The sequence below is a fragment of the Atractosteus spatula genome, unplaced genomic scaffold, assembly GCF_055471065.1.
Source record: "Atractosteus spatula isolate fAtrSpa1 unplaced genomic scaffold, fAtrSpa1.hap1 Scaffold_86, whole genome shotgun sequence".
Lineage (NCBI taxonomy): Eukaryota > Metazoa > Chordata > Actinopteri > Semionotiformes > Lepisosteidae > Atractosteus > Atractosteus spatula.
In genome coordinates this window covers 16,253-28,789 of record NW_028296919.1, presented here as the reverse complement: position 1 = coordinate 28,789, position 12,537 = coordinate 16,253, and the positions used below count along the sequence as shown (strand labels likewise).

Here is a 12,537-nt window from a genome sequence, read left to right as displayed (position 1 = left end):
AGAAAAAAAGACCTGACTGACAAGATTTAATTAATGCAGATCAGTAAATCAAGGGACAAAACAACTATTGCGCCCGGGTCCTCAATGCGCTTTGACGTGCTAATGCGTTGGTTTAACAGTCCGGGTGTGGCAAGCCCCCAATGTCTCCCGACTTCGGCAAAAGGCACCCGCCTTTCATTGGAAGACAATGAACACACTCTAGCCGTACAGGTGAATATAGCATAAAAGACACCAAGGGATTGGGTGAGCTCCCATCGCAAAAAAAAAAACTGCGAACCTGCACTACAGCGACCATAGTACAGTATGGAGACCAAGACCTTTTACGGGAAGAGACGAGGTGCTTCTGCCGCCCCAGCTTCCAAAGAGCGAAGGGTAAGCAAATACAGCAGACTTCATCTGAAATACGCGATTACAGCGCATATTACAAGGTATTATTGCCGTTTTGAATTTTAAATTCAATTATAATTATTTCTTCGTAGCCTGTTCTTCAAGAAAACACCGCACGGGCGAAACGATCTACCACAAGGACAGTAAAAAAGAAAGCGGTAAGACGGAAAAAAAGAAAAGTTTATTTTGACTTCTGTTCCGCGACTGATGAATACTACTGTGTGACTTTATTTCTTACATGACTTATGTTATTTTGCCACAGGCCGTGGGTCTCTGCTCTCGGCCACTGGCCAGGGTGCCAACCTGTAGAAGCAGCACCTGTATGGAGACATTTCGGCAGCAGCGGGAGCAGTACGATGCATTACTGGGGAGGACTGGGAGGCTAGAGACACTCCTGAAAATGCAGAGGAAGGAGACAGTATGTTCCAGCAGTCAAACAGTTGAGCAGCCGTCTCCTGAAAAGTGCCTCTCCCCGCCGCGCAGGTTGCAATGCCTGGCGGAAGCTCTGCCCCCCGCAGAGCACACACCGCCTCAGGACACTCCATCCCAGCCTCTCAGTTCACCACCGCGCAGGACTCTGTTGATGCTGTCCCCGCCGGCTATCTCCCCCCAGGAAGCACAGCGGAATTCACAGATGCCAGTGGGACGAATAATTCTCCCAGATGTCCAACTGCTACCCATCACCCAGGAGATGGAGGGGGGGTTGTACTTGCAGTGCATCGGCATAGACGGGAAAGCAAGAGCCGACCGCTACGCCGCCCTCGTGTTTCGAAATCTTGTGACTTTTGAAATTTACTGGGGGTGGACCACGTCTGTAAATTTCGATGGGTCCAGAGGCAAAAGTGCCTTGCCTTGCAATCTCCGGGAAACCATTAGTACGATGGTGAATCGGAGATTCTCAACCCTTGCTGCGTACGACTGGAAAAGAATTCGTGATCGGATCAACGAAATGCTTCGTAGGAGGAGGCGGTCTTTTCCTCTTGTCTAACAGTCTGTCCACAAACAAAACATTCCTGTTAGACAAGAGGAATTGAAAAAAAAACAATGTTGTCAATGAAAACCGGTGTGTGTGTCTCTCCCTGCTGGATGTCCCTCTCACAAACTGCTGAATGAATAAAATAATTTTATTGAAAACGAGTTTGCGATTGTCTGGTCTTTAAATTCTGGAGATACGCGATTCCATATTATATTCCCTTTTAATCAAATTCTAAAAGTATGCTTGTTGACTCCGGTATCGCGTTAGTTAAAGACTTCGATGCTTAAAATGTTTAGGGAGAAATGGAATACTGGTGTGTATGTTTTCTTTAAAGTACCGAGACCAGCCATATACTGTATATTTAAGTTCCAAAATTAATATCGTTTATGGGCTTCACACGCGTTGCAGTATGCTCAGGCACTAAGTAAAAGGAGATGCTTCGTATTGCTTGACTAATTTTAAAAACTAAGTTATAAATGCAGGCGCTGCTCTGGTGCGTCAGCTCCTACACAGTGCCTGTCTGCTGTAAGCGTTACAATATACATACCCAACACTGCTTGTACCCATCTGTCATGCAAATAAAACACCTTGAATTGAATTGAATTGAGGGGAGAAGGGGGGGATACTAAAGCCAATACTGGCTCAATGGGCTTTGACGTGCTAATGCGTTGGTTTAACAGTCCGGGTGTGGCAGGCTTCCAATGTCAACTCGACTCGATTGGAAGACAATGAATATATTTTAGCCCTAAATGAATTAATAGCAAACATGGTTTACATAAAATACATTTTTCCAAGAAAGTTTATAATAATACGATCTGAGCCTACTTTAAAAATAAAGGAAAAGCATTTTCAGAGAGCAATCACACTGTGTTTATGTAGAAAAAGCGATTAGGTTTATGAGCAATCTAATTACCTAATCGCTTAAAACGCTATATAAAATAAAGTTTATTTAGAGATGAATGATCAGTGTGGTAGTTTAAATAATGTGAGTCAGGAAACTAACACAGCGCCACCGGATTTAATAACGCAATAAAAACGCTATAAAATAATGTGACACAGTACAGCACAGTACAATAATACTGACCATGACTTTAAAAGCATAAATTACCTTACACTCAATTTAAACACAAGCTGTCTTTCTGTATGAACCTCTAAGCTGGTTCATACAGAAAATGTAGAAATGCATTAGCCTGATTATGATTAAAAACACATAATTAAACACGCGTTTGCGATTTAAATCAGAACACGATTAAAATCAATATTAATGTTTATATTGTAACGCATACTGTCCAGCCTCCATTTCTCTATAAAAATTTACTGTTGCACACACACACACACAATAGAAGCAAGAACCGCTGTCAGAAGGGAAGATATGTTCAAAATATCGCAAATATCGATCATGTTGCGATATTTTGAAATATAAAAGTCAACTGATTGTCCATAATATCGCTTACCTATTTTTTCGAAGAAATGTTTGTTAAAATAAAAGTCCAGCACCAGCTGGATTTGAACACACAACCTGCCAGTTGGTAGTCACGCACCTAGACCAGTAGGCTACAAGACAGCTTGCATGATCAGGCAGGCGAAACAGCCCTACACAGCCCTGCCGCAGTACACGGATGTAATCATACCGTTATTAAATTCTTGAGATACGCGATTCCATATTATATTCCCTTTTAATCAAATTCTAAAAGTATGCTTGTTGACTCCGGTATCACGTTAGTTAAAGACTTCGAAGCTTACAATGTTTAGGGAGAAATGGAATACCGGTGTGTATTTTTCCTTGTGATATTTTAAGCTCTAGTTGAATGATAGGTGTCGCATTTTAAATCATTTTCGTAGCTAGAAATTATGAAACGCCCTGTTAAAAGCAAGGAAGTTTTTATGCCCGTTGAAGTAAAACAAAATGCCTAACAAAGTATGGCTTGGACAGATTCCAAGTGCTTGTACAAATGTGCTAAAGAAATTATACTTTGAGTATACAGCTTGTCCAAAGTCATCCATTATTAATACTATTAGTAATATCTTCAGTAAAGGCTTTGATATTTCTGATAAAGGTAGGTTGTGTACTTTTGTCCAACTGAGCAATCTTGCTTTCATAAAATATACCAACATTTTAATGACTGATGATTAACATGCTGTAATACACAGTTCAAAATTAAAGGCTCAAATGCTGTACATGAGAGGTTAAGCTCCCCCTGGCGGTTTTACAAGGCGACGCCGGATAGTTAACCACGTGACACCACGTTAACTGCGTCATACCGCGTGATACTGTGACACGCCCACTGGGGTATGCCGCGAAATACCTCACGCATTTTGAATGGCTGCATCTGTACTATTCAGAAATACAATCGAAAATAGTTTTGTGGTGTTTGTATGGATGAAACGTTTCTAAAATGTATAACGTAACAAAATTAAAGACGATTAAAATCTGTAATCTTTCCACTTGTAATGTCATTAGACAGAACAACACGTTTCTGGTTTGTTTTAATTAGTATTAGTTAGTAGTTAGTAGTTTTAATTTAATTAGTATTACAATTCGCACTGATTCCCTTGCGAAGATATGGACTTAAGAATATTCGTGCCTGGTCAAAAAATGGCATTAAGCACTTAAAATTAATATGGTTAATAATAGTAAACTGTAACATGCTGTAACAAGATCGGTTAAACTGCGAAGAAAATGCTTTCAGAGAAAATGTTTCAGGTGTGAAGAACATAGATCTCCAATGCAATTTCAACCAAACCTGTTCCCACACACCCTGCCCCCACTACCATTAGAATATACACAAAGCACTGAAATCTTTCGAGCTAATGATCAGGTGACCCGAGAGAGAGCGAGAGAAACACCAAGGGGTGCGGAACCAGGGAACTATTTACATGGAAAACGGGCGATCTCCCCAGACTGTCGCCCGTTTCACTGTTACCTGGATACCTCTTTATTTAGAACTCACTAACGCTGATTTTTAGTTTCGAAGGATTCAAGTAGGGTTTTAGATGAAAGGCAGCGACCTTAATCAAGCCCAAATCATAATTGAACCCATTCAGAGCCTACATTACATTTTAGCGTTTCATTCTGAGCAGAAGACCCTCACACCTGAAGAAGGCTTGCGTTTTCTCTCTTCTCTTTTAAGCATGTGTACAATGTGTAATACAATTACAATGTGTAATTACAATGCGAATCGTATGAGGGTGGGGGGGAGGTGTCTTTCGCTGGAAATCTCGCCTGCTTCTACTTTACGAGTACAACCCCCTCTCTGCCGGAGTGCTGGCTGTGACGAATTAAACCGGTTTCACAGGTTTCAATCACAGACCATGTGACATGGGAGTCAGGAAACTAACACACAGCGCCACCGGATTTGATAACACTATAAAAACGCTATAAAATAATGTGACTAGGCACAGAACAAGTTTACAGCACAGTACAATAATAAATGCTGACCATGACTTTAGAAGCATAAATTGCCTTACACTCAATTTAAACACAAGCTGTCTTTAGCCCTCTAAGCTGGTTCATACAGAAATGTAGAGATCCAGGCTCAGAACACACAGCTTCATTAGCGAATACATATGCAGGACAACTAGAGAAGACGTTTTACAGAGGATGGATTTTTAGAAACATCCCATCAGTGACATCACTGAAGTCAACTCCTAGGTACTGTAACTGTCGTGTGGATAGTTTCACAAGAATCAGACAAAGGTTTAAGCATCGCTTGTTCTAGATAAAACTGCAAAAAAAACAACAACAACCCATAATGTACTTCTTTGCGGCTCTGTTTGCCCAAATCATATATTCACAACGTGAAATCTAGAAAATAATATTACGTAACCAAAATCCGCAATATGGAAACAGAACCTGTGTAATTGTTGATAGATGATGTACTCGTAACATTTTTTCAAGACGAACTACAACATTTAAAAAATGACTTGTATGTACTTGATATCTCTAATCAATCCACGGGTCCCAGCACAAAACGAAACTAAAACGCTTACCGTTTCGCGCTTCTTATTAGTTGCTCAAAAGTAATTTGACCGTATGAAATGCATAATATAAACCTAGAAACATATACGTGAGCAGTACTTAAGCACTGTAGTATCGGTGTTAAGACATACCTCTCAAATACTGTAAATCAAGTTAAAAATATCTCAAGACCGATTCTGGTCATAATGAAACCATGTTTCGTGTATGTTTTCTTTAAAGTACCGAGACCAGCCATATACTCTATGTTTATGTTCCAAAATTAATATCGTTTATGGCCTTCACACGCGTTGCAGTATGCTCCTATTCTTTTTATGCTCAGCTACTAAGATTTCCCTTCAGTGGTAAAATTAGATATGAATATTCAATACTTAAACGGGCACAGTTAAGACATTAAATATACATATACATACTGTATACAGTACAGTTTTCATACGGTAATATGTTTATGTTCCTAAATCAATCTCTTTTATGAGCATGTGAAAGGCATGGTGAATCGATTCTCAAAAATTACTGTACTTTGCATGATTGGAAACAAATGCGTGATTGCGAAATGCTGTGGTGTTACTTTTACAAAGACGGTCAATGAAAAAAAGAATGTTGACCAGGGCAATACTTTGAGTTTACACTTACAGCTTGTCCAAGGTCATTCATTATTAATACTATTAGTAATATCTTCGTTAAAGACTTTGATGGCCACAGCTCAAACATGAGAGGTTGAGCTTTATTAGCTCCACCTTGCGGAAATTCCGGATACTATTATTTTGCTTGTCGTATTATAGGAGAATTTACAGTAACTCGCGGTATTTACCGGTAGCTTGCGGTAGACTGCGTACAGCGTACCGCAAAATAATGCGGTATCGCCCGCGCATTTTGAATGGCTGCATCTGTAGGAGGGAGCTCCGGAAATATGTGAGGGACAAACCAGAATGTACCCTGATAGAAGTGCGTGAGGAAGCATATATGTGGAGTATGGAGGAGAGCTCGGTGAATGTAAAGGCCTCTAAAACTACAAGCAAGGGGCTTGATAAGTTTGCAGAGGGGGCACAATGTACTTTGGTTAACGCTGAGGAAACAAAGTCAGTCATGCTGGAGGATGTCCTGAAAATGGTAGCAGAGCAAGGGAAAGCCATTAGAGAGCTATCCCAAGCGGTAAAAGATCTTGACATTAAAATTTCGCACCTGGAAGCAGATAATGACTCTACGCGTTCGCATCTCTTGTGCCCTACTCCCAGCCTTTGAAAACCCAATTCATAAAGCTGAAAGAACCGACTCCATAGGTCTTCCTAGTGCACGAGGAGGAGCAGAGGAGGAGTGAGGATGGCACAGATAAACACTCATTTTTACGCGCTCCTCTGGAAGGAATGCAAATAAAAGCCGAAACCCGAAAACAGTAGTGGCCGTAAGAGGAAATACATCCACGCGGCACACCAGTGCTCCATGTTAGTATAGTGGTGAGTATCCCCGCCTGTCACGCGGGAGACGACGTAGCATTTGTCCAATCAGATTCCAATGTGTGGGATCTTACGGAATTTCCCTTCTCCGTCATTTTCTGAGCCCTATTCCAAAGGGGCATCCTGTCCACTCCTCGATGCTTGTCGAAAACCTGCCAGTCTGTTTGATTAGTGTTGATTTGTTTCGAAAAAGCTCAAAGAAAGGAAGACCAATTGAGCCCTTTGTCAGGAGTGGGATTTGAACCCACGCCTCTAGGGGAGACTGCGACCTAAATGCAGTGCCTTAGACCACTCGGCCATGCTGACGTGTGCTGCCAGCCCCAACCGGTCCCCTGAGCCACCGCGATACCACTGCATTCCTTGATCATCGCACTGTCATTAAAGTTACATGGAGTGACATCAGTACTGAAATCTTTGAAAAATCTGTCGGCTTTCATGACCCGTTTTCTTTGTGGAGTGAATGTTGCAAGCTTGCGAGAAAAAGTTTGTGAACCCTTTGGAATGATCTGGATTTCTACATGAATGGCTCTTAAAATATGATCTGGTCTTCATCTGAGGCATAATGATAAATAAAGACAGTCTTATTTAACAAACAACACACACAACATTTTACATTGTCAATTCAATTCAATGTATTTCTATATAGCGCCTTTCACAACAAGGTTGTCTAAAGGCACTTAACAATGCAAGTTGTTAAGAGCCTTGTGTCTAATATGACGCCTAGGTTACGTGCTGACTCTTTGAGGCAAATGTTTAAATCCTCTGAGTTAAGTGCTGAAGTTATAGTAGTCCTATCAGTATTGTTGCCTCCAATCAACAGCTCCTCAGTTTTATCGGAGTTGAGTAACAAAAAGTTTTCACACATCCAAGTCTTTCCTTCATTAATGCATTTAACTAAAGTGATAATAGAAGAGTTGTCGTTTGGTGTAAACGAAATGTATATTTGAGTGTCATCAGCATATGAATGAAAGTTCAAATTATGTTTTTGTGTTATCCTACCTAGCAGCAGCATGTAGAGAGAGAGAGCAATATTGGTCCCGTCACTGATCACCAAATTGAACTGGTGACGTTGATGAAGCAGTACAATTATTACATATTTGAACAGAACGAAAACGATGAGTTAAATGTGAAGTAAACCACTTAAGGACGGTTCCAGATAAGCCAACCTCAAACTCAAGCCTGTGTGACAAAACAGAGAGGTCAACCGTGTCAAAGGCAGCACTAAGATCTAGAAGCACAAGCACTGTTGCATTCCCCGCATCAGTAGCTAAGAGAATTTCATTTACGACTCTTGTTAATGCAGTTTCAGTTCTGTGGCCTGGGCGGAAACCAGACTGAAATTTCTCAAGTATATTATTTGAATCCAGAGACGATTGAAGTTGGGCCACAACTATTCTCTCAAGACTTTTAGATTGAAATGGGACCTTTGAGACAGGCCTGTAGTTGTTAAGAACTTGGGGATCCAAATTTGACTTCTTAAGGAGCGGTCTAACAACCGCTACCTTAAATTGATGAGGTACAACGCCTGACGCAAGGGATGCATTCATCATACTAAATATAGGTCCTGCCAGTCCTTCGAGGGAATCTTTGACTAGCTGAGTGGGGATGGGATCTAGCGAACAGGTGGTTGACTTTGTCTTACGTCTGTGTTCATGAGTCCACCATAAGAAGAAATCTGAACAGGAGTGGTGATCATGGGAGGTCACCACGGAGGAAACCACTGCTCTCCCCCCCAAAAAAAACCACCACTGCCCCTCTCAAGTTTGCTAAAGACCACATGGATGTTCCACAGCAACTCCTGGAACAATGTTCTGTGGACAGATGTGACAAAAGTTGAACATGTTGGTAAATGTGCACAGCGTTATGTTTGGAGATAACAAAACACTGCATACAAACTCCAAAACCTCATCCCAACTGGGAAGCATGGCGGAGGCTGTACGGCTTGCAATCATCGAGGGACCGATGAATTCCAAGTGGTATCAGGAAATTCTACAGCAGAATGTCAGGGTGTCTGCCTGTGATCTAAAACCCAAAAGACGCCGGTTCATGCAACATGACAAAAACAAAGGAGTACATCAACAACAGAGTGGCTGAAACAGAAGAAATTCCGTATTTTGGGATGGCCAAGTAAGAGTCCTGACCCCAGTCCCATAGAAGTGCTGTGGCGTGATCTGAAGCAGGCCGTTCAGCGCAAGACATCCCAAAAATATCCATGAACTGAAACAGTTATGCATAGAGGAATCAGCCAAAATACCTCCTAAAAGCTGCTCAGGTCTGATCGGCCGCTACAGAAAGTTGGGGTTGAGGTTTTTGTCGATAAAGGAGGTTCCACTAGTTCCTTAATATAAGGGTTCACGTACTTTTTCCATCAATGACCTTGATTGTTTAAACCATTTGTTCAATAAAGAAACAGCAATGTCAAATGTTGGGCGTGTGTTGTTTGTTAAATCAGACTATCTTTATTCATTATTATTACTCAGATAAAGATTAGATCACATGTTAGGAGCCATTCATGCAGAAATCCACATCATTCCGAAGAGCTGTTTACAAAAGCTTTTTTCACAACTGTATGTGAGAGAAGAGCAGGGACGCTCACTGAGTAAGGTGGGGTTGCAGCTTTGCAAATCACAAGGACATTCGTACACTCAAAGGAGAACAGGAGCACCCCAGATGGGACTCGAACCCACAATCCTTGGCTTAGGAGGCCAGTGCCTTATCCATTAGGCCACTGGGGCACACCGGGTGGGGTCGATCACGCTGATGAAAAGCCAGTTTATTTTTCCTTTGCTTTTTCAAAGGGATCCCCGAAATTAGGGAAGTTAGGCAGCAGAAGGTTTACTGTGACCTGAGAAGGTCCGGCATCCAATCACGGTGGTACACACACACACGCTCTCACTGATCTGAGCTACACGGTAACCAAGATGATCTCAGGTGCGCCGAGCTGGTACGGAACACATTGAACTGATCGACGGTGAATTGTCTTTTAGACAGGCTTTTCACCTCTGAGCTCCCTGACTGACAGTGATCAGCTAGGTGGTGAAACAGTCAGCTGCTTCTAAGCCTTTAACAGCTGCATCTGAGCGCGTCCACAGAGAGATGATTTGAAAGCCGAACATCGCCCATTGGGAACACCTTACCATCACTAGTTTAAGAGACTCTTAAGGTCTTGCAGAGGTGCCTGTCTAATAGCATGCGCTTTGCAAGCTATAGGTGTTTAGGCTGTGGCGACATGCCTGTTAACAAAATGTTTTTCTAAAGGGGCCTCGCACTCTTTTCCAAGCAGAGGTCCCCATCCCCACTGAGCGACACAATGTAGTCATGTCCTAGGACGTCACCTGTTAGTCTCCATTTGTCTGCCACCAACACTGAAGGTTACGGGGTCACAACCGCACCCCGGAGAGCAGAGGAGCCGTTGGCGTTCTCGTGGCGCAGACTGCTCTGAAGGTGGGGCGCTTCGTTTCTATATACGCCCCGTGTTGCAATGGTAGGATGCAGTCAAATACTGCTTGGACGCGTATCGGCATTCTATGCAACTGCAGGACTTGAGGGTTTTTTGTGCTTTGTTCTGTTTTCGTTGACATCGCATTTGGAAGAGCGTAAAAAAAAGGCAATTCCAGCATCTGACACGAATAAAAGGGCTATTGAAACTGCAAGGCTGCGCAGCTTCTAAAATCCTTGCACACAATTCTCCGTTATTATTACTTCCTTCTTTCTGTCTAACAAAGTTCCCTTTTCCTGACCGGACGGGGAGACTTTATCATTCCAACTGGAAGCCACCGTTAAGTCCTCCGAAGTGCGTTTGTCCGCTAGCATGCATTTTGTGAAAGTTTTTTTTTTGTTGTTAAACGGAAAGCGACTTTGAAAAAGGTTTCTGCCGCCGCCCGGCACTCTATGTTAGACTATATCAAGAAGGCAGTGGCGGCAGTAGTGGCGTACGCTGCAGCCGTGGCCGAGTGGTTACGGCGATGGACTAGAAAGCCGTCGAGATCACCCCGCGAAGCTTCGAGTCCTGGCGCCTACGGTGTCGTCGTGTGCCTGCGCAACAAAGGAAAAGCACCCGTTTTGCTTTTCCCGCGACTTTTAAAATGCTAAATCACTTGGACCTGCTGCCTTGGACATATACTATTCTGTGTCCACAAACGACATTTCGCACCTGGAAGCAGATAATGACTCTATGCGTTCGCATGTCTTGTGCCCTACTCCCAGCCTTTGAAAACCCAATTCATAAAGCTTAAAAAACCGACTCCATATGTCTTCCTAGTGTAGTGTGCTCTCTGAAGGCACCAGTTCTGTAGGGTTTGGGCATTTACGGGGACAATTATTAATTGTAGCAGTAAATCACAAAATGATTCTTTTAATGGCTTTAGAATCCAACCTTGCGATATAACTCAAACAACGCACACACACAGGTACTAATACACGAGGATACATTTATTAATACATAGAATATGCATATAAACCTAACAGATCTTATCGAGAGGGTTATCAGAATACAAAAGGTATATATTCAGTCAGTTACGAAGAGTTACATATATCAAGAGGACATACGTTCAGTATATCATTCATTTAGACCGTTTCATAAAGTGAACTTGGTTACAACTTCTACATTAGATACTGAAAACAAGTACATAACTCTTAGGAATTAAATTGATATCAACTGGTTGGGATAACAATTGAATTCTCGAGCTGTAATGCATTGAAGTTGAATACTCATCCAATCTGTGGGGATTCAGATCTCCTGCAGGCACAAAGAAACAGTTGCAGGCTGTTGCTGTCCAATCCGCGCTCTCTGGCTCCGTGCCAGGCTGTGCTGTGCGGCTTGCGACGGTGCGCTGCTGATGCTCTCTGAAGACCGGCTAGTTAGTGTTGGCTTTAACTAGCGAAGTTGTGCTCAGGAGAAAAGTTACTGTGGGTCCCAGCAGGTCAGGAAGAGGACCGGTTCGTTCCTGATGAAGCGCCAGTTCTGAATACCGATTCAGCTGTCCACAGTTCCGATCTGTTCACGAGGCTTGCTGCTGATGCTAACCTCGGGTGGATCCTCTGGTTACTCTCTGGCAACCTCCGCTCTAGACTCTTAGAACAGAGGAAAGTTCTGGCACTCGGACACACTGGCCGTTCCGTGGTTGTCCGGGCTGAGTCTCAGGATGGTCAGGAGGTGCGCTGCGAGAATGTCCTGCCCTTGGGAGCCTTCTGCTCCTGGGCTGTCCTGCCCTGGAATTCTCCTTTGAATTCCCTTTAGAATTGTCCGAAAAAGTTCACAGAATTCTCCTGGAGCTCTGTGTTGCCTGTTTTTACCTGGAGGAACTTCAGCTCATTCATTGGCTGAAAGTTCCATGGGCATCAGAGTCCCACGTGGGTTACTCTGCCCTACCAGTCCCTGATTGGTTGATCAAGGTGAGATATGAGTCACTTACTCCTGACACTTAGGAATGCAGTCCAGATGTCCATCTGGCACTCCCTAGACAGATAGGCGCTAATGGATGACCATTGATCATGATAGCCAGGCTTAGCTAAGTGCATCCCCCTTTGGGAGCTGTCCCTTATCAAAAGAAAACATCTTTAAATCAGCCTGCATGAAAAGCTTCTCTGTGGTGCAGCCACTAAAGAGAGAGATGGGGCCTCATTTGGGAAAGCACCGCAACACTTAATTCTGTCTTATTAACAAGCATTGCCGCTACACATCCCCCCTTTTTGAAGGTCACGAGGTCCTGAGGCGTTGTTGCCTTCAAAACAAAACAGAGTTA

At 42.9% G+C, this 12,537-nt stretch overlaps 2 non-coding genes across 2 annotated transcripts; both read right to left on the bottom strand.

Annotated features, from left to right (window-relative positions):
- Positions 1–7,016: 7,016 nt before the first annotated feature.
- Positions 7,017–7,099, bottom strand: trnal-uag (transfer RNA leucine (anticodon UAG)). Its single transcript has one exon. It is a non-coding gene; the product is annotated as a tRNA-Leu (tRNA).
- A 2,356-nt stretch (positions 7,100–9,455) lies between these two features.
- trnar-ccu (transfer RNA arginine (anticodon CCU)) lies at positions 9,456–9,528 on the bottom strand. The gene has a single exon. It is a non-coding gene; the product is annotated as a tRNA-Arg (tRNA).
- Between the last annotated feature and the right edge of the window lie 3,009 nt (positions 9,529–12,537).